Genomic DNA, 23,438 nt, shown 5'->3' on the forward strand with positions numbered 1-23,438 from the left:
GACCTAGGTGCTATCCATGAACTTTTTAGTTTTTTGCTCAAGGCTAGTGCTGTACCACTTGAGCTACACTTCTGCTTCTGGCTTTTTGGTAGTTAAGTGGAGATGGGAGTCTCATGGATTTTCCTGCCTGGGCTGGCTTTGAACCACAATCCTCATATGTCAGTCTCCTGAGTAGCTAGGATTACAGGTGCAAACTATTGGCAGCCAGCTTATATACAAGTTTTTAAAGCTACAGATGCAATGCTGAATGACCCACTGGATTCAGCAGTATGTCTCCAATGGTGATCACTGGAAAGATATTGTTCTCTTAGAAGGCAGGATGGAGGCGAGATGGAAACCCAAGGTGGGCTTCTAGGGGATGTGGGTCTCAGTCACATTCACACAAGTCCCTTTGTGAAAATGGATAGATCTAAGTGAAGGGTGTATTTTTTTTACATATGCTACACTTCAATCAAAAGTTAAACATTTGAACTTGGTTTAGAACAAGAAATTTACTTTATCTCTTCACACACACACACACACACACACACACACACACACACACACACACACACACAAAACCAGGAAAGCATGTCCTGAACCCTCACAGTACACAAAAGTCAACAACTGTCCTAAGTGTTTACATTTCCTACAATGGCCCCAGTCATATGATTCTGGAGCTCAGCCTGACATGGAACTACCCACCACTCTGAACTTTCCTTTGAGAGTGGTTGGAAGAGCAAAGGGAGAGCACTGATGCTTGCATACATGAAGAGTACCCCGTAAAAATGTGACCACTCCCAGGCTCCCCAAAGGGTGATGCTCAGGAAGTGGGCACCTGGCTGGAGAGGAAGCCTAGCTGGCCACCAGGCATTCCAGAAATCATCCTTCACTTAAATATTTCTAGGAACATCAAGAATACTGATTGCAAGGCTGGGAATGTGGCTTCGTGGTAAAGTACTTGCCTAGCATTCATGAAGCCCTGAGTTCGATTCCTCAGTACCACATGAACAGAAAAAGCCAGAAGTGGTGCTGTGGCTCAAGATGTAAAGTGCTAGCTTTGAGCAAAAGAAGTTTCAGGACAGTGCCCAGGCCCTGATAACTAGGGGGAAAAAAAGAATACTGATTGCAAATGTCATATATTATCTGCTTCAGACACAAATAACACCTTCAAGGGCATGCAAACTCAACAAAAATTAAAGCAATAAACAAAGCCAACATAGGATTAAATCTTTTATAGCTGTGTGATTTAGCACACTTGGTAACATGTGTGTTTTCTGAAAGATCATGTGACATTTTTATTTATTCATGTCTTTCTTTGAAAATAAAAGTCACCTTCTTCTCAGATTCAACACTTAAGAAACCCAAATGATTTTACTCAAGAGAGTGACAAGTAGTTGTCTATTGGCAACTATGTAGGTTTCCAGGAATAGAAAGAATCAGTTAAAAGTCTTAGTAATTCTCACTGATACTTTCTTGGTTTTGGTGGTTCTGGGCACTGAATACAGGAGGACGTTGCCAGGCAAGAGATCTCCTAGTAAAGCCATGCCCCATCCTTTCTTGTGTGTGTTTCTTTTGTTTTTAGGTAGGATCTCATGTCTTTGACCAAGTCAGCCTGAAACTTCAGTCTTCCTATGGAATTCTATCTCCTGAAATGACAGGCATACTTCACAAGAATGTGCTTACTTCACAAGGTGATGTATTTCAGCTAATGTGTTAAGTTTGAAATAAATAGAACACATTTAATATTTGATGTTACAGAAATCTACAGTGGATTTAAACCAGTAAGCACATATACTTTTTTTCAATGTATGCTATTATTTTTTTATTTTATTTTTTCATATAATTTTAATTGTAATTAATAGAAGGATTACATAATATTTGCCAGATAGATGGTGCATTAATTCCCATACATTGATACCCTTTCACATGTCTTGATCCCCATTTCCCTCCCCCCCACCCCCACCCCTCATCTTGTTTTGTCCCATTCCCTATCCAATTTCAAATAACCAAATACAAATATATCCAATATATCAGATAACAAAGTGAGATACTGTAACAATATGAGATAACCAAGGGACAGGAAAAGAGATGAGAGATAACATAGTACATTAAGAACAACAATCACTCATTATATGGCTTATGTTTCTATATCCTAGAGATCCTTTCATTCAGCGTCCTAGTCTATGGCCTTCTGTATCAAGGTTTTGCTCTATTGCAAATCTCTGCTAGAAGAGCCCAGGGTTTCTACTGGTTTTGACAAATGAGGGAAACCATCGAGCCTAAGTTCCTTTGAGTCTGACTTACTTCACTTAATATGATCTTTTCTAAGTCTTTCCATTTCCTAACAAATGGGGCAATGTCATTCTTTCTGACAGCAGCATTATAAACATTGTTCATGTATCTCTTGCCCATCAACATTGTACTACTAGCCACAGGTAGGGTTCTCAGGGTCATAGGGCTACTGCTTCTAGTAGTAGACACTTGAAAGTCCAATTATTAATTACAGTAAAGGCTAATATTTGCTTACTGGTTTTTACCTTTTTATTACAAAAATGCATATTTATTAGAAAGTAAAATCTTCTGATCACATAAAACAAAACATGAAGCAGGGCACGGCGGCTCACACCTGTAATCCTAGCTACTTAGGAGGCTGAGCTCTGAGGATTGTGGTTCAAAGCCAGCCAAGTCACTAAAGTCTGTGAGGCTCTTATCTCCAATTAACCACTAGAAAACTGGAAGTGGTGCTGTGGCTCCAGGGATAGGGTGGTAGCCTTGAGCTGAAGAGCTCAGGGACAGTGCTCAGGCCCAGAGTACAAGCTCCACAACTGACAAAAAATAAAATAAAAATAAAACAAAATATGATTACAAGTTCGGGTACTAGGGCTTGAACTCAGAGCCTGGGCACTGCTCCTTAGCTTTTTCACTCAAGGCTGGTACTCTACCACTTGAACCACAACTCCATTTCTGGCTTTAGGTAGTTAAATGGTAATAAGACTCTCACAAACTTTCTTGCCCAGACTGGCTTTGAACTGTGACCCTAGGAGCTCAGCCTCCTAAGTAGCTAGGATTAGAGACATGAGCCACTGAAACCCAGCATGAATCTCTTTTTTCTACGTTTAGGTATTGTTTTCTTTTTGCCTGAAGTATAATTATACACTGATAAAATTGTGTATTTTACCATATTTATATAATTTTAAGCTGTAATCAGTTTCACACATTATTCTAAATTCTTTGTAATCACCAACCAGAGATTCCATCAAATGATACAGCATGACTTAAGGGTTTTCTTATCATTGTGCCTTTAACAATTCACTAATCTTAATATGTTTAGGCCATATATCATCCATTTATATTTGAGGTTATTTTCTCAGAAACAGAAATCCTCAGTCATGGATTAGTGTTCTAGAATGCTTATTGACAAACTTAGAATCTCTCCTTGAAGGCAACTTAGGATGGGACATTTCTTTCCAGATGAAAAGTGATTCACCTTTGGCTCCATGAATATAGTCACTGGTTTCTGTATTAGGACTCATAAATATTAATGTGGAACAAATTAATCAATTAAGACAAAGCTTTCCAACAGGAAAACACAAATACATTTCTCTCACATTTAAATGCATGCTCTCCTAAGTGCCCTAGGCTTTTATTTTAATAGCGTAATAACTCCCAGTTGGGCCAGGTAAAATAATTACTAGAGTTAAAAAAGAGAGAGCGAGAGATAGAGTTCTTTGAATTAAAATATATAGCCAGAAACAGTAAAAGATTCTTTTTTTTCTGGTTCAATCAGTGGGTGAAGCTAGAAACTGCACAACTTCAATACAAACACAAGACAAAACATACACACAAATGACTGATTAGCTTTAAGGATTTAGGGACTTGAGAACAGTAAGACAGTAGTATATTTAATCTATGTAGTACAAAATTCCTGCAATAGCAAAAAAAAAAACCTATTAACGTTGTTTGCAAGAAAGCTTTTAAGTCTTTTCAAAGTTCATCAAAACAAGGCAAAAATGATCAAAGGCCTAAAAGCAAACCCTATAAAATATGAAAGCATGCCAGAAAAGTATCAGACAGTATAAAACACCAAATCAATTTCAGATCTGGCTCATAAACCAGGTAGTCCCCCTAATCACAGTCTTTTCTCTTTTTTTCTTTATGTTGCACTAAAGCAGGTGATGGCTTTAATTAGATATGCAAACAGTCTCTTTCTGAAGGGCAAGGAAACAAATAGTGTGATAGATTAAAGTTTAAAACCTTGTATTTCCCTCATACTTTTCTTTCCCCTTTCTGTATTTTTTTCAAAATTTCCTACCAAGCCTTGCTGTTACTGAGAAATATTAAGCAGTGGGAGCTAAAGTATGTGTTAGAAAGCTGGAATTTTAGCTGACGCTCTCAATTATTTTAATTCCAAGTAATTTGAAAGGAAAGAAATCAGCTATTACTATGCTCTTTTATAGAGTGGAAACTGAGACTGTGGACAAGATAATTTTTTGGAAATCACATGATGACTACAGCCCAACCCTAGGACAGATTCTCATATCTCCTGAGAAATGAGAAATGTTTCATGGCTTTGAACAAAGCTCTCAATCAATCTGGGGAGAACCCTGCAAGATCTGGGGTCCAAACAGATGGTATTCTGAAAAAGCAGCAATGATCCAGCTCACTTCTGCTTCCCTGACACAAGGCTCCAGGTTGCAGAGGAGCTACAGATTTTCCAGCTAGGAATCTGGATGGAGTCAGGACGCACTGTGACTCAATGTGTACACACCTCCTTTGGGCCCTGGCCTAAGGTTATAAGAAGGCTCGTTGTATATACTGTGTCTCTTCCACATGCCATTGGAAACACTGTCTCTGATTTGTGAAGTTCAAGCATTTTAAAGTGAGCTCATGCTTGTAATCTTAGCTATTCAGGAAGCTAAGATCCGATAATCACAGTTCAAAAGGAGCTCAGGTAGAAACATGAAAACAGGGCCGGGAGTTTGGCCTAGTGGTAGAGTGCTTGCCTAGCATGCACGAAGACCCGGGTTCAATTCCTCGGTACCCCATACATAGAAAAAAGCCAGAAATGGTGCTGAGGCTCAAGTGGTAGAGCTCTAGCCTTGAGAAAGTCCAAGGACAGTGCTCAGGCCCTGAGCTCAAGCCCATGATTGGCAAAAAAAAAAAAAAAGAAACATGAAAACAATCTCCAATTAACCATCAAAAAGCTAGAAATGGATCTGTGGCATTTTTGAGTGAAAAAGCCAAGCAAGAGCAAGAAGCCCTAACTTGAAGCCCTGTTACTGCCGTATACACACACACACACACACACACACACACACACACACACACACACACACACGATGAGCTTTCAAAGTGAATTTCTGCCGGATGAAAACAAAACTGTTCATACATTGTTGACCTTAACAAACTACCAAGAACTAAAAAAGTTTCATTCCTTTCCCCATAAATAAGTTACTTCCACAATCAGAGGGAGCATGGCTAGGAAGGAAGGAAGAAAGGAAGAAAGGACAGATGAAGGAAGGAAGGGAGGGTGCAGGCACAACTGGGATGGCCACATGTTTTCTTTCCACCAAAAGCCAAGGAAATCCTTTTCATGTTGGTTAGACTTTGCATTAAATAATCTTCTTTTGAAACTTTGCATGTGAGAACCAGGCTCATACCTCATCTAAGCTACTCAGAAGGCTGAGATCTAAGGAGCAAGGTTTAAAGCCAGTCTGGACAAGAAAGTCCATTAATCTCTCTCTCTCTCTCTCTCTCTCTCTCTCTCTCTCTCTCTCTCTCTCTCTCTCTCTCTCTCTCTCTCTCTCTCTCTCTCTCTCTCTCTCTCTCTCTCTCTCATCTGCTCATCTGTCCTGGAGCTTGAACTCAGGTTCTGGACACTGTTCTTGAGTTTTCTCAAGGCTGGCACTCTCACTTCTGGCATTTTCTGTGTTTGCAAAATGGAGAAATTGGACCCAGGACTTCATGCGTGCTAGGTAAGCACTCTATCACTAGACTACGCTCCAGCCCCTCCATTAGACTCTTATGACCAATTTAACCAACAGAACACAAGAAGTGGAACAGCAGCTAAAGTAGTACTAGCCTTGAGAAAAACAAACAAACAAAAAGCCTTTGTGAGTGAAATGCCTTAAACTTGAAAACACCATCAACAATTGGTTTCTTACTTCTTGGCACTATCATTGTATTTCCCATTCAAGCTGTCATTTTGAGAATCATTTTTCTCTGAATGTCTATTAAGCCAAAGAAGAATCTCTGGGAAGACTGAAGCACAGCAAACTCCTAAGAGTATATAGTTCAGACAGAAACTATTCCTGTGCTCTACAGAGCATGCTCAATGCCTTGGGTTTAATCTCCAACACTACAAAGAAAAAATAATAGACTTTTTTCCCAGGTTATAAAACACACAAACAAACAAAAACTAGGCTGAATGTCAAAGCAATGGTTTCCTTATCTGATCTGTGCTGGTGCAGGGAGGCGGAGACATTCCATTGCTAGTTTATCTGAATAGGATGCTCTCAAGAGAGAAAAATACTTAAGTAAACTCAGGAGGGGAAGTGGAGGGGGTTGGGGAGGGAGATGGTGGAAGGGGAAAGGGAGTATGATCCACTTATCTAAGAGGCTATTGTGGGTTTAAGTGAGGATGAACATGAATATTAATTACATTCTGTGTGTTAGTGTTTCACAATGAGTGCTGAAACCTACCATCAACCTTTTTTTTTTTTTCTTGCCAGTCTTGGGCCTTGAGCTCAGGGCCTGAGCACTGTCCTTGGACTTTCTAGAGGCTAGAGGTCTACCACTTGAGCCTCAGCACCACTTCCTGCTTTTTTCTATGTATGTGGTACCGAGGAATGGAACCCGGGTCTTCATGCATGCTAGGCAAGCACTCTACCACTAGGCCAAACTCCCAGCCTCTAACATCAACCTTTTGGTGAAGGAACTCTTATTGTTCCCAGATGGGGAAACTGAGGCAAGGGAAGACTGAGACCCTCAGGAGGAATCTCATGGCTTCTGAGTGGCAGCCCTGGGAGATGCCTTTGGCTAATTGTGGCCTTTCCCTGCCTCCTTATCAATGGAAAATACTGTGCCCCAACTTGTCTGAAGCACAGGTGGTTTTTTAAAGTCCATCTGATTGTATCATGTTCCTATTTAAACCTTCAGTGGCTCCTCACTCGAGTTGGGTCAGATTTTTTAAGGCTGCTTTAAAGAGTCTCTAACACTTCACTTTTGGAAATTTCACACAATCTGTGTCTCGGCCTGAAAATATATACTCCTGTCCTTTTCCTTACTCCATCATCTTTCAAGTCTTTGCAAGAGACTCTCAGATTCTCCATAGTATGCCTCTGGGACCTGTGAAGTCTATTCTGGTGGCAACTGGCTGGATGTGACCATGAGCCCTTGGCCAAGTGTCCAACAGGTCCTGCGATTCACACCTGAGTATAAAGATGATGAATGAGAAGAATGTGAACTAGGACATCTACAGTGTTTTATAATGGCCACATATGGACATGAGATGATTTTGGATGTTGCAGATTATGTAAGACACAAGATTAAATTCTCTTTCCTTTTTCAGTGTGGCTACTAGTAACTTTTAAATCACGTAAGTGACATGTATCATACACTGGGCAGTGCTGTTCTAGTGTTCTACATCTTCTCTAGCAGGCCTACAAGGTGGCTCTAAGTATCTGTTTGCTAGCTGACTCTAAGCTACATTGAAGTAGCATGCTTGTCTTATTCTACAGCAGCTCCTTTTGAGGTATGCAGTGGACATAGGGTGGTGAATAAAGGATAATTAAAGGTTGGGGATCACTTAGAAAGGGGGAACAGTGAAATGCCATCGCTAGTGTGAATGTGCTCTTTAGTTTTGCTGTTAGAAAGAACTATGAAAATGGAAGTTTTGAATTTGAGCTAAAAATCTATTTAAAAAAAGAGAGAGATTACAGTTTTTTATGTCTAGCATGCATTTGATCTATAGATCTAGTAATTCCAGTTCAAATCATTACCAGCTACTGCAGACATTGACAAATGGATTCCACAGTTATGGGAAGACCAAGCATCCAGAATGGACAAGACAATGTGGAAGAATACGGCTAGAAGACTCACACCATTCCACCCCCAAGTTTATAGAAAAACTAAAGCAATTAAGGTAAAATGCTGGTAAAGAACTGGCGTAGATCTAGAAGCATGGTCTAGAGGTAAAAGTGCTTGCCCTGGGTTTTATTCCTTGGTACCACGTACATGGAAAAATGCCAGAAGTGATACTGTGGCTCAAATGGTAGAGAACTAGCCATGAGAAAACCCAAGGACAGTGCCTAGGCCCTGAGTTCAAGCCCTAGGACTGGCAAAAAAAAAAAAAAAAACAAAACTAGCCTTAAAGATACTGAACAGAAAGAAGAAGAAGCCAGCAATGGAACCACATAGAGGGTACAAGTCAGTGGGCCATCTACCAAGGAGCAGACAACTGAGTGGAGAAAGAAATCTTTTAACAAATGGAGCTACAAGTCTTAGACATGGATACACCAAACAACTGAACCTCAACACAGTCTATAAACTTTGCCTCAGACCTCATACAACATCCCCATCTTAAAAATGATCAGATGTTAGCTGGGTGCTGGTGGCTCACACCTGTAATCCTAACTACAGAGGCAGGCTGAGATCTGAGGAGAGCAGTATGATGCCAGCCTAGGCAGAAAAAGCCAGAAATGGCACCTGTGGCTCAAGTGGTAGAGGACTAGCTTTGAACAAAAGAAACACAGAAATAGCATCGAGGCCCTGAGTTCAAGCCATAAAAGGACCACAAAAGAAAAAAAAATCAGACCTTAATATACAATAAAAAGCCATAGAATGCCTACTGGAAAATAATAGGAGAAAAGCAAAGTGAATTGTAACAGGTTCTGTCCTTGGTAGGAAGTTCTTATATCCACAAACTATGATCCACAGGCGGAAAGTAGATGAGCTGGGCTTTAATGAAATTAAAAATTCCTTAGGTGGCTTATGCCTATAAACCTATCTATTCAGGAGGCTGAGTTCTGAGGATCAGGGTGAGACTCTTACCTCTCATTAACTTCAAAAAGCCAGAAGTGACTCAAGTGGTAGAGAGCTTGCCTTAAGCACAAAAGCTCAGGGACAGCATTCAGGCCCAGAGTTCAAGCTCCAAAACCTTCAAACCAAACAAAACCCTCTTTGGTCTGGTGTGTGGCCTTTCTTTGTTTGTGCCTGTAATCCCAGCTACTTGGGAGGTAGAACTCAAGAGGCTCATAGTTCAAGGTCAACCCAGGTAAGTTAGTGAGACTTGCATCTTAACATATAGCCCAAGCATGATGAGTCATACCTATAATACCAACTACATGGGAGGCATAGGCAAAAAATCTGAGATCCTGTCTAAAAACTAGTCGAAGTAAAAAGATGCTGGAAGTATGCCCCAACTGGCAGAGTGCCTGGCTAACAAGTGTGAGGCCCTGAGTTCAATACCTGTGTGTACAGGTTTTTTCATTAGTTAGACCTGTCAGGAGCCAAAAAGCACATCCACCACCCATGGTATCCTTTAATCAAAGGAGCCAAGGATGCTTTGGTAAGATGGCTGATAATCAGACTGGGGAAGAGAACATACATCTAGTTGGGACAGAAGTAGAAGAGTGCTCAAAAAGCAAAACGAACCTCAATGTGAGCGAGTGTAAAGGGGAGCATGGGAACAACTTAAAGAGCTCCCTGTGCCAAAGCTAGAAGATCACACCTAATATCCTAAATATGGTAGTACTGGCTTACAATCCAAAACAGAAAGCAAATCTTCACCTATGTATAGTAACAGAAACAAATCATCAGATAAATTCCTCCCAGGCTCAGGAAACAAAAACTGTGGGAAGCTGAGGAGCAACACCACACCAGGTTGTAAACAATGAATTCCTTCTGGTGTCCTCTGGAGGGGCAGGAGAGGGAAAACAACCGTACCTCTGCTTTGGCCTCACTGCTGACAAGTCACATTGAGCTGCCAGCACAAGGTCACCATGAGCTAGGCTGCTTCTCCCACAGAGCCCATAACCCAGTGTCATCTTGGCAACAACACCAGACAAATTCCCACGGGGATGGAAGGGGTGGGATGGGGAGTTGGGGTGGGGGAAGGCTTGTAAAACATCTCGCTAGTATCCTCCAAAGCAATCCAAGTCATCAAAACCACAGAAGGTCTGAAAATCTGTAGCCGCAATATGTTGCCTATCGGACAGGGGCTTAGGGCAGTGGGAGATGATGAAGGATGTGTGGGCAGGCTAGGAGTTTGGATGAATGATAGTGAGTCTATGTTGGGGAGAAAGGCTGAAGGGAAAAATGGACTACTGGAGAACAGCACGACTCGTTGGCTATCTCTCCATCCCACGTAAAACCCTTGGGGATGAAGTTAAGAGAAAGCCTTCACGGGATAAAGGAAAAGCTCAGGAGAAGCTGTAGCTGGCATACCTGCTCTCCCAGAATTTCTATAGGAAGTCCTTCAGACAGAAAGGAAATGACACCAAAGGGAAACTCAAAACATCAGGCACGAAGGAAGAACAGAGGGATGTAACCAAAAATAATTCTAGAAATGGGAAGGAGGGTGAGAGAGCTAACTTCAACCAGCTTCAGACAGCTGCTTAAAAAAATCACCACAGAGGAAACTCCTTCCACAATATGATCGGGAATTTATTAATTTTTAAATCTTTACAACATCAAATTTAAAACGATATTCTATGAGGTTACAGAATGTAAATTAAATTTTGTTTCCATATAAATATGTATTTCTACATATTAAACATACATACAGAGCTTGTTCTGAATGGTAGCATTTATGGAAGTCTTAAAACGTTTTATGTTGGTAAACATTCAATATAAGCAGTTTTATTTATGACCAGGAAAAATAACCATTATATTTTTAAAAATTCAGTGTCTTGCTAGACTTCAGTTTAGACTTTTGGCAGAAGTATTTTTATTTTATTTTTTGTCAGTTGTGCTGCTTGAACTGTGGGTCTGGGTGCTGTCCCTGAGCTCTTTTTTTTTTTTTTGCATTTTTTAAATTGTAATTAGTAAAAGGGTTACATGATATTTGCCAGATAGAAGGTGCATTAATTCACGTACATTGATACCCTTTCACATGTCTTGGTACCCATTTCCCTCCCCCCCCCCACACCTCCCACCCATCTTGGTTTTCCCCCCTTCCCTATCAAATTTCAAATAACTAAATACAAATAAATTCAATATATCAGATAACAAAGTGAGATACTATAACAATATGAGATAACCAAGGGACAGCAAAGGAGATGAGAGACAACATAGTACATTAACGTCCCTGAGCTCTTAAACTCAAGGATAGCACACTACCACTTGAGTCACAGCGTCACTTCCACTTTTCCAGTAGGTAATTGGAAATAAGAGTCTCATGGACTTTTCATGCCCAGGCTGGCTTTGAACTGTGATCCTCAGATCTCGGCCTCCTAAGTAGCTAGGATTATAGGTGTGAGTCACTGGTGCCTGGCTAAAAAGTATATTTCTTATTGCCGGGCGCCAATTGCTTGCCCATGTAATCCTAGCTACTCAAGAGGCTGAGACCTGAGGATTACAATTCAAAGCCAGCTTGGTCAGGAAAGTCTGTGAGGCTCTTTTCTCCAATAAATTACCAAAAAAGCTGGAAGTAGAACTATGGCTCAAGTGCATGAGCACTAGTCATAAGCAAAAGAAGCTCAGGGACAGTGCCCAGACCCTGAGTTCAAGCCCTGGGACTAGCAAAACTAAAAAACAATGACAACAAAAAAATTTATTCTCTTTAAGTAAGTGGACACAGGAATTTTAATTCCACATGTCACTGTACCGGTAAATGGCATCTGATAAATGTCACCTCTTCCATTGTCCTCCCCCTCATTCTCTCCCAACTCCACCTAATCTTGGCAGAAATACTTTAGGTACACACTCTAAACTTTAACGACTAGTCCAAATGTAAATCTGCCTATCAGACTTGGTAATTTTTAACTTCTCAATCAAATACATAGAAAAGAAGAATTTCTTTAAGATTCCAGGAAAAGTGGGGTTGCTGGTCACACACTATTAGAACAACCATAGCCACGTAACCCAAAAGGCTTAACCAGATCAAATCTTATTCATCTCCATACCATACATGTTAAGAAGACAGTGAGAGCAAAATTATGATTCTGGTCCGATGAAATGCATGGATTTCTAAAGCTCAAAGCTTATTGCAATCAAAGCTATTGCAAAATGTGATGTCAACATTATTCTCCAAAGTGCTTCTGTCCAATTTCTTCATAAACAATGGAATGAAGACTTCCCAAAATGAGATATTGATTGCATTAGGATGTTCTGAGAACACTGGACAAAGGGACTGGTTTTTGAGTAGTCAGCTGTCTGTGTGTTGCCAGGGAGAAGCAGGGAACAGGGGACACTTCTGTCACCCCCCTTCCCCATCTCCAGAGCTGTGCCCACAGGGGAATCTCACCACACTAGCTGTAAGTCAGGCGAGGGGTAGACTCACACACCACTTTCTGATAGGAAATTTGGTGGAAACGAGGCAGGAAATGAGGGCTGTGTTTCTAGGTTAACCAAAAGCAAACAGTGAGAAGCAGTGACCCCAGCCAGTTCTCCATCTGTCTGTTTTGAGGCTGCGAGCGACAGCCTCCAACTTCCCCTCTTATTAGCTTTTGATGTGGTCTGATACTGGTTTCTGCACCACCTGCCCTCAAGTTTAGAGTTTCAGTTAGATAGGAATTTAATAACTCTGCAGTCTCACGAAAAGGGAAGAATAGTGTAAAATTCATGATAAAATATTTTCTTCGACACCCGGGGATTGTGAGTATGTGGCTCTTCGCTGTATATACTTTGGTCCTACATAATGATACAATTATCTGTTGACCTATCTCTCTTTCTCATTAGGATCTTTGAAATTAAGAATGTAAAGTTCTGCTTGTGCCTGCAATCCTAGCTACTCAGAAGGCTAAGATCTGAAGAATCGAATTCAAAGCTAGCCAGGGCAGAAAAATCTCCAATTTACCAGCAAAAAGCTGGAAGTAGAGATGTGGCTCAAGTGGTAGAGTGAATTGAGCAAAAAAAGCTAAGCAAGAGTAAAAGCCCCCAAATGAATAATTTATCTTATGAAACTTTCTATCTCTAGAACCAAAGTACAGAGCCTGCCTGGCACATGGGAGGCACTTAATGAATGCTAGCTGATTTTGATAGTATTCAGTAAAATGTGGTTATTTCCTATTGTTACAGCATTACCTCACTCCCTCAAACTTTATTAATTACAAATTTGTGAGTAGGCTGGAAAAATTAATTTATTCAAGAAAAAAGTGGTTATTAACCCATGTAGTTGTGTTAGAAACTGTAAAGAGAATGATTAAATTAATTAAGAAAATAAATTGTTTCAAGCAGGCCATAACCATTTAAAATTACCAAGTCATATAGGAATAATTTGTGGGCTAGGTTACAAATAATATCCTTCTACCTATTCATTAAATTAGGTCCCTGAGGATGTCTATTGAGTAACGCTGCGTTAGCCAGGTTCATTCACTATTTGCACTTGAAATATTCCATAAATCAACCTCTAATTAATTCAAAAGGTGACACCTGCAGTCATACCCAGTTTACTTACAAATATAAATTCTCTTAAAATCTGCAAAATATAATGAAGGGGTGAAATGAACTCCAGAACATTCTTGCTGATTTATGTTTCACAATTTCATTTCTTTCAGATGCGATTAATTTCACTTATGCCCAGAAAATGTTCATAGGTAGAGGTCACCAATATCTACCTATTGACTGGAAAGTGGTATGGCAAAAAAGTCTACTCACACCTCATTCTCAGAGCCTGAGCCTGTCTACCATCATGGAAATTAGGTCTACCTGGAAATTAGATCTCCAAACCCATGCCCACTTCAGCGTTCTCTTGCTCAGTCTTTCCTCAGGTTCAGGCCTAAAGACTTGAAATCATCTTTGAGACCTCTATTTTTCTTTTACCCTGTATCTTACCCATTAGAAAATTCTACAGACTCCATCTTTCAAATCCATCCCCATGAACTACCCTGTTACCCATCATAACCACACCCTCCTTCGTTTTCTAAGCATAAAAGAACTTGGTAACATTGTTATTTTAAATTATTTCTATTCTCAGCCCAGTGCTGGTGGCTCATATCTATAATCCTAGACTGAGACCTGAGGATCTTAGTTCTTATGCCCATCTGGGCAGAAAAGTTTGAAGTTCTTATTTTCAATTAACCAGTAAAGCCAGATGTGGAGGTATGGCTCAATGTCATATGCCAGCCTTGAGTGAAAAAGTCCACAAGAGCTCAAGGCTTTGAGATCAAACCCCACTACTGGCACAAAAAAAAAAAATGAACTAATTTCCATTCGTATGTGCTCACTGATGTCAGTGGGTTTTTCACATCTCAAATACATAAATAAAAAAAAGCAGCTAGGTGTTGGTGGCTAATGCTTATAATCCTAGATATTCAGGAGGCTGAGACATGAGGATCTTGGGTGGAAGCCAGCCTGGTTTCCCATTAACCACTGAAAAGCTGGAAGCTAATTTTGAGTGGGAAAAGCTAAGGGACAGCATCCAGGCCCTAAGTTCAAGCCACAGTACGCACATGCATACACACACACACACACACACACACACACACACACACACAAAAGGGAATTAGTGTGAAACTGCTTCATCCAGCTAAGAAAATCCATTTTTCAAAAGACTCCCACTGTCATTCAGTGTTGCAGAATTTCTAATTACAAATTCACTTTAATGTTTAACTATTATTAATAGATATTTAGAAAATGTAAGCGATTATATGTAACTACTGTCATAACTCAATCAAGAAGGAAAAACGATAACAAGAACTCAAAGCCACATCTGGACAAACTACCATGAATGAAAAGAATTATCTACTTTATATATGACACCGATAAGTCTAGATCTGTGCTGTTGAAGCTGAACATGCTTAATGTCCTGGAGAAATATCATATCATATGATAGGGTTGAATATTATGGGAGAATTAGGCTGGAAATATGATTCAAGAGAGAAAAGGAAATAATACAATACTGTCAATCACTGAGAAACTTGTTCATATAATTTTACAAATGAGAAGTAATTTCTTACACTGCCTAACTCTGGTGTAACATAGAGCATGCGCTCTGTAAAACCTCACTGATGAATAGCTTCATTCCTTGGGAATGTATGACTGACTTACAGGGATGGGAACTCATATCCTTCATGCATTTGGGAAAATTAAGAATCCACATGATAGAACAAAGACTGTATGTATAGATGCATATCAATGTATATGCGAATCAGTGAATTGAATATTTTGTTACTGTGGAGGTTCCCAAATCTCGAGCATCTTAACAAAGATTATTAATATTTCCATTTCCATTCCAACATCTTGGGTGGTGTAACACAAACTTCCAGGCTAGACATGCAAAACACCACAATGACCACAAGAGGGAGCCCACGTGTTTTTCTGAATACATGGTGCCCCAAAGCAAGAAAAAGAAAGAAAACACATAAAATACAAAGCTGGAAAGGAGGAAAGGGAGGAGCAGTATTTGTTTCAGTGATCTAAAAGAATATCTTATTGAATGGAAGGATGAGGTTTTAAAAATATTTATGTTAACAATTCCTTTACTCAGCAGCAGTCCATTGAAATGCTTTGATACATGAAAGGAGAATTAGCTAAGCATGGAGATTTTTGAAATGCACGTACCCTAAAACTAGAAGGTCCAGGAGAAACTGCTGTGATTACTTCCATGAGTCTCCGCTGTGCCCCCGACAAGCCTTCTCCGGCTTGTCTTAAGGCTCCTGTTAGCCCAGCTTTTCTGGTCCACCGTCCAGGTTGATGGGGGGAGGGTTGGGTGTGGCTTCCTCACTCTGGGGTTGGACTATCAAATGACAGCATTTGGTGTGACTTGGGAGTTTCTCCTTCTCTTGTCTGAGCCAAGTTCTGAGGGCATTAGAAGGATGACTTTCTTCCTTGAACTGGGAATTGGACCAAGTCCTATCAGGATGTAAGATGCCCTGAACAAGCCTTTCCAGAACCAAGCTCCACACAGCCAGACCCCAGGTTTCACCTGGGCGATCCCTTCCCTCTCCCCCGCTGTGGAAAATGTCTCGACACTAAGGCTACACAAAGCCTGTGACCTTGTTTTGAATTAAGCTCTGGGAAGGCCCAATGGGATGCCTTATATTGAGAGCAGGGACACATTCTAGAATTTTCCCTGAGCTCTAGCTTGTTAGTTCTGATTTGGAAGGTAGATCAGGGCGTGTCACCATTTTATCTTCAGGAAATTGAAGCTCAGAGGTGAGTCACTTGCTCCATGTTGTTGGCTATTAAGAGGAACACAAACTGAGGAACTTGGACCGGTGGGGACCAGGATTGTAACAATGAACCAGGATTGGATTCAGCCAGCCTCATGTCTTCTGAGATAATAAATTACTGTCCTCTTCCTTTTCCTTTAAATTACAATTGAGTGAAAAAAACCAGTCAGAAGTGAATTCAATGACTAAGCCCTTATTTTACTCAGTGTTTTCATGGTATGTTTTCCTAAGTTTCTTTTTCATGTCTGGACAGGGTAATTTTATAATGTATGCAAATGAATTAGCACAAACAAATTGAATTCTGCAGGGTTAGGTCCTCAGCTGAATGTTGTTAGTTTTAGCATGCTTATTAATGCTCAGGATATAGAATCAAAAGTGTTCTTATCAAATTTAACAAAGATACCCAATTGGGTGGGAGTGGCTGACAGGAAACTGGATTGAAATTTAAAATGACCTTGTGAACAGAAGAGGGGGAGGGGAGGCAAAAATGTAATAGAAAGCTTTGCAAAATAATTCATCCAAAAAAGGGAGGAGGGAGAATCAAAGGAGAACCCTAGAAGGGAGGGAGGCTGACTGGGGGATTAGAACAGAAAAGGAGTTAAGGTCAAAGGGAACATGGCCCTCAAAGACATCAGCAATCTGGCTCTGTCACTGTACCAAGAAGGCCAAATTTGGGGAACTACAAATAGGGGAATATTCAAGCTAATTCCCCCTCTAGATCCAAGGTAGATAATACCTTTGGGTTGTAGGAGAAAATGTATTTTGTTGAGACCCTCAAACATGCAGAGCTTTAAAGCTAAGTTTTCATAACTTTGAAAGAGATCAAGATGCATTGTCCTCCCAAATAGACATGCTGAACTGAAACCTCTCTATACAACTACTGAACTATTCTAATAGTAAAGTAAAATAAAACATAAAAAAAGATTCAACAATAAAACATAAAAAAGATCCTTAGAAAGAATGGATAAAAAACAATGAAAGTTAAAAAAAATTTTAGATGGGATGAAACTAGTCTCAAGATAGAAAGTTCTTATGCTTAGTCCCTTTGTTGATATAAAACCCTCAGCCTGGAACATCCTTTCTGTCCATCAGGTATGGATGCACACAGGTACCTGTCTTGTCCCTAAGGTGTTCTGAGCCCCTTTGCTCCCCCTAAATTCCCTGTCCACCTCTGCCCAGGCCCACCTGGTTCCAACAAAGTAGGTCCTGGGCCCAGCACAGGCAGCAGGGGCCCACTAAGCTCTTGAAAAGCCTCTGGCATTCACCCAACTCTTCTGACACTTGCTTAGTAGTCAGAGAGCTGGGATTCCAGCTCCAGACCAAGAGCTCCTCCCAGGGGCATGGCCTAAGACCACTGTGCCCCCACGGACACCCCAATGGCCCATGTGCTTACTTTACTGGGCGCCCTGTCTACTTCACTCCTTTGCAGCAGAAAGCAGCGTATTTCACATGTTTACATGGCTCCCCTCGGGAACTGGAATTGATCAACTGATGGCAGCATAGATCCCTCAAACAAAAGTAACACTTAAAGGGTTTGTGACCTAGGTAAGTTGTAAAACAGAACATCACAGTTGAACAATTTGCTCCAGGGGTGTCTTTACTCTTTAACTCCCAGATTTTCCCTTATTGTGAAGCTCTGCATGGCTCTTCGCTGGAAAACTGGGGTCAGGGGGAGATTAGGTATTTTAAAGTGAAAAGAATCTTAATATTAAGAAACTCTGGCAAGGAGACTTCTGAACAATCAATTCAATATAGCTATTGAAATATAGATCAAAATATATAAAACCTACATATGTATGTAAAATATATCAAAATGTTTTATATGATAAACTAGGTAATATGTAAAATATATTAAACATATATATATGACTATATATTCTAACATATTTTAACATATTACTAAAGGTGATCTGATTAATTCCTAAGAATGGAAATAGTTCGAATGGAAATAGTTCAATATCTATTCATACACTTGTGAATTCCTATGTATGTACTGTATTTATTTGTGTGTATCAACAATGATCCAACTATCATCTGTCTTCAATATAACTTCACGCAAAGTTTAAGAGAACAACTACAGAATATTTTACTATCTGTGGACCCAGAGGAACCTGCCTGGCAGAATCACTATAACAATGAATCCAAAATCAAAATAACATATCAACATTAAATTTATCTAGCCAATCTGAGACTACTAGAATTTTTCTCTCCCAACCAGAAGATCTGTTTTGCAAAGAATTTGTTCTCTATTTCTCAACACCTAAGTGAGAAACCCTCAAATACAGTATATGTAAATAAATGATATTAGAAGTTTTATTCAGTTAATTGACACAGTGCTCTAATACAGCCCCAAGTACCTGGTCATGAAGACAACTGCTTTCAGTGGAGGGGAGGAAAATATCTTTCTGGAGACAGCAAGACGGTCTCCTGCAACTTTGGAATCAGCAGGAAAGTGTTTACCCATTAGGATGACATCATGTCCTTCAGCTCGGCAAATTCCAGCAGCTCCGCCCCAGGATAGGGTATACATTTCATGAGAACAGGGAGAAACTTCTCATCTTCTGTGTTCATTGTTATTATTATTACTGACCATCCAACACTATAACTGGTCAGCTTCTCTGAGATCTCTTGCCCACGTCAACTGCTAAGCTTGAGCAGACAACATAGGGAGAGCAGCATTATATGGCATACTCAGTTTCAAGCCTGACCCTTGGTAGAGCAGAACATGAAAAGAACCTATTTTTCTTTCTGTCTGACATCTTGACGGAGCTGTAGCAGTGCCTCCTGCTCTCCAGGCTTCGCGATGCCACCCAAGGATGACAAGAAGAAGAAAGATGCCAGGAAGTCAGCCAAGAAAGTCAAAGACCCAGTAAACAAATCCGGGGGCAAGGCCAAGAAGAAGTGGTCCAGAGGCAAGGTTCGGGACAAGCTCAACAACCTCGTCCTGTTTGACAAAACACTTATAACAAACTCTGTAAGGAAGTTCCCAACTATAAGGTCATAACCCCTGCTGTGGTTTCTGAGAGGCTGAAAATTCGCGGCTCCCTGGCTAGAGCAGCCCTTCAGCAACTGCTTAGTAAAGGATTTATCGAATGGGTTTCAAAGTGCAGAGCTCAGGTAATCTACACTAGAAATACTAAAGGTGGCGATGCCCCTGCTGCTGGTGAAGATGCATGAACAGGTCCAACCAGCTGTACATTTGGAAAAATAAAATTTTATTACATCAAAAAAAGAGAAAAGGACCTATTTCATAAAATATACTTTAAAAGGTGTGAAGAAAGAAAATGTGTACATGTTAGAGCCATCCATCATCAAATGCAGCTCACATATTATCAACATCATTCTAAATATTCCAGTGAGACATCACCCAGTAACACCCCAGGAACTCACAGCAAGCTGGTTTCAGGCACAGTGCAGAGAAGAATGTTCAGAAACAACACGTTGTGTAGCTGGGGACAGATGGGGGGCCAGGATTTTATGGTGCTTTCTGCATTTTCTATTTCCTAGGTCGTTGGATGGCAACCTCATGTCTGCCCTGGCATCTGTATAGAACCTAGAGAGCGATCCAGAGAGAGAGAGACAGACAGACAGACACAGACAGACAGAGAAAGAGAGCGAGAGAGACACAGAGAGAGAGAGAGAGACAGAGAGAGAGAGAGAGAGAGAGAGAGAGAGAGAGAGAGAGAGAGAGAGAGAGAGAGAGCGAGCGCCCAGATAACTTTTGTGATAGAGCAGAGGAAAGCAAAAGCAAAAGGGAGAAAATCCAGGTAGAAATACAGTGAGGGCATTCCACCCATAAAACACATAACTCACAAGTACGAAGACAAACATTTCTTGGGAGACTGAGGGCTGAGGGTGGCCTTGGTGTTGTCTGTGAAGTCACCGCATTTTGCAAGAGGTGGGCAGAGCAAGCTTGAGCTGGCTGGGTCATACTTTCTAATAGACTCAAGAAATGAGTGTTTGCGCAGCACCCAGTCACAGGACCAGAAGGAGATCTAATCTTCACTCCAGTGATAAGCAATTTGTCCTTCAAATTCACAATGGGCAGGCTCAGGATTTTCTAAGACTTTAGCTTTTTGTTGTTCTGGTCCCCTATTCCATAGAAATTTGCACCCAAGGACAGTTTCATATGCAAATCATAATCATGGAAAACATTCAGACCCCAGGACAGAGAACACAGTAGACAAGGACAAACCTTGAACCCAGGGCAAGATACCTTCTTGGGCTCTGGAATGCCCAGGAAGACATCTTGTCTGGGTAAAATGACTGCTTTCAGTCATTTAGTTGAAAACAGAGTTGCAAAATGTGGTCTGCAGAAGACTGTTGGTTTGAGTTTGACAGGTGGTCTTGGCTAGAGTTGAAAGCCTTACCCAATCTGAGGGGATTGTATATGATGATTCATCTGGCCAGAATTCTATGGTCCTGGTCATAGAGGTAAATAACAAATGGTCAGAAAACAAATGGAAAGTATTCTGATTTGTTTTCTCTAACCTTGAAAAATAGCAACAAAACCGAGATATCTGTCTGTTACATTTCCTATAATGTAAAAGTTCTCTAGCCTTTTAGCACCAGTAGTTACTTGTTCTTGTCTCATGAAATCCTCTCCTCCTTTTCTCAGTGCTAGAAATTTGACCCTAGGACTGCATACTTGATAGACAAGCACTGTACCACCTAAGCTATGCTCTCAAGTCCCTTTAAAAAAAAAACAACAACAACAAAAAAAACCCTTTTAGACAGGGTCTTACTATTTTTGCCTAGGCCAGCCTCAAACACAAGATCCTCTTGTGTGTAATTCTGGAGTCTCTGGGATTATAGGAATAACCCTAAGCTTTGCTGAGATGATGTTTCAATAACATTTTATGTAAGCGATGTTAAATCACAGCCCTCCAGATCTCATCATGCAGAGCCTCTTGACTTCTCCTTCATAAGATTTTTCACAAACTGGATAAATTATTGCTTAACCAGTGGCCATCCACAATCTTCCATCTATATAGTAGTTTCTAAAAACTGTTCTTTATATACATGATTCATTGACTTTTAGGAGTTTAAGAAATTCCTTTTAGTCGTCTTCCCAGGAGACCTGTGCAAGAACCCCCAGGCTTGCTCAGTTCCAGTGGCTCCCATATGTAGGTGCTTCCTGTATTTCAGAAATTCCTTTGGGCTCTGAACTGACCCAGCTTTACCTTGGGAAAGAACTCTTCAGTATTGAACAAAAAGGAACTCATGCTCTCACACTACCTGTACTCTAAATGCCTCCAAATGAAGACTTTGCATGAATCTTTCAGAAACCAGGTGTTGGAAACTTAAGATATGAGATTCTTATGTAAGACTCCCCTGAGTTTATTCTCTTCACTCCTTCCAAAATGATGAAGAAAATTATAACCTAAAATAACAAAAACTCCAGAGCCATTGCTCCTCTGGCGGAGCCTGAGAAATGACCAAATCGACATAACTAGTCACAAAGAATCACAAACATCTCATTTCTTCAAAGAGCATCTGTAACACTAGATGGACAGTCTTAATAGTTGTGGGGTTTTTAACTTCAGTGTTAAACATGGTCAACCAGGTATGGTGCATACAGAAGAGGCAAGTCCCACTTAAACAGATCAGAAAACAATGACAGCCCTACTGAAACACTCCGTTTGCATTATTGACTCCAGGATCACTCTTCTAATATTTTTCTTCATTTTTTTTGGCCAATCCTGGGGCTTGACCGCAGGGCCTGGGCACTTTCCCCAGACTTTCTTAAGGTTAGTGCTGTACCACTTCAGCCACAATACCACTTCCAGCTTTTTTCTGTGTGTGTGGTACCAAGAAATTGCACCCAGGGTTCAAGCACTCTACCACTAGGCCACACTCCCAGCCCCAGGTTCCACTGTCTTGTGCCATCCCACATCAAATGGCGTCCCTAATGGGTACAGCAAGTGAGATAAAATAATGCAACATGTATTTCTACAAAAGTGAAATTAATGAAAGAAAGCTTTTTCTTTTTTTTTTTTTTTTTTAAGCCATACCTCCATGCTTTCTGCACTGGTTATTTTCCATTTTCCGGGCAGGTTCGGTTTTATGTCCTGGCTGGCCTGGGCTATGGTCCTTCTACTTGTGCTTCCCTGTGTGGATGGGGTGACAGATATGTGCCACCGTGCCCAGCCACTGTGCTTTTCCCATAGCTGGGATAACACCCATGCACGATGGATCCCGGGACTGGTTCAGATAGATTACCTTGAACTCTTTGCCCAGGCTAGCCTTGGATAGTGATCCTCTGATCTCTACCTCCTAGGTACCTGGGATTACAGACTTGAGTCACCATCCCCAGAAGAAAGTTCTTTTTAAGCAAAGTAAGGCCAAGCCTAGAAATAAAACAGGTGGCCACAGTAGTATAAAACACCCCAAGTTGATACTGCATATAGAGTAAAAGGTTAAAAGCTGTAATTAATAAGACTGAGTCGACACTGGAAAGGAAACAGGTATTCTTTCTGCAGAGGATCCACTCAAGGCACTGGAATATAGACTATGCACAGCCCATAGGCCCAATAAATATTGTTATTTAGAACGCAGGAGAAATACAATACTTCTCAGTATGCAATTAAATAAAGGATGAAAGAAATGATCCTAACACAACTCCCCCATTAGTTGAACTTCAATTAAGACCACTCCAAGGTGCCTAGGTTTCTTTTTTTTAATCTTTCTATAACTTCAACTCTGTTCATGAATGTTTTTCATTTCATTTGCTATATTTGATGAATGACATGGGAGAACTTTCCAAATGGCAGGCGGCCTGGTGACATCCACTCTGTTGGCTAAGTGTGCCTTTTGCTTGTGAGAGCTGTGACCTAGCCTAGCCCAGAGAACACAAAGAACTTGATTCTACCACCGATACGAGGCTGTCAGCCTGGCCAGGCCTCCAAATCTTTCAGAGCACTATGTTGTTAACAAAACCTTGTAGCTGGTGTTCTGCAGACTTGAAGCTCTTCTCTTCTCTGGAGGTGAACCCATGATGGCAGATGTTGGGTCCTCTGCTTAGAGCTTTGTGCCTGTCATTACTCTGTGGGGGGAGCCCAACGTAAAGGTCACCAAGTGCCTGAGGGAGACAGAGCTTCCTTTTGAAGCCTGGAGGATCTT

General features: G+C 40.8%; 1 protein-coding gene and 1 pseudogene across 2 annotated transcripts in view; one reads left to right on the top strand and one right to left on the bottom strand.

Annotated features, from left to right (window-relative positions):
- The window catches only part of Rapgef4 (Rap guanine nucleotide exchange factor 4), a 303,371-nt gene that overhangs the window by 105,798 nt on the left and 174,135 nt on the right, over positions 1-23,438 (bottom strand). The gene's annotated exons all lie outside the window — the stretch shown is intronic.
- On the top strand, positions 19,120-19,555 carry LOC150056202 (small ribosomal subunit protein eS25 pseudogene; annotated as a pseudogene).

This window comes from Megascapheus bottae, chromosome 12 (genome assembly GCF_031878675.1).
Source record: "Megascapheus bottae isolate mThoBot1 chromosome 12, mThoBot2.hap1, whole genome shotgun sequence".
NCBI lineage: Eukaryota > Metazoa > Chordata > Mammalia > Rodentia > Geomyidae > Megascapheus > Megascapheus bottae.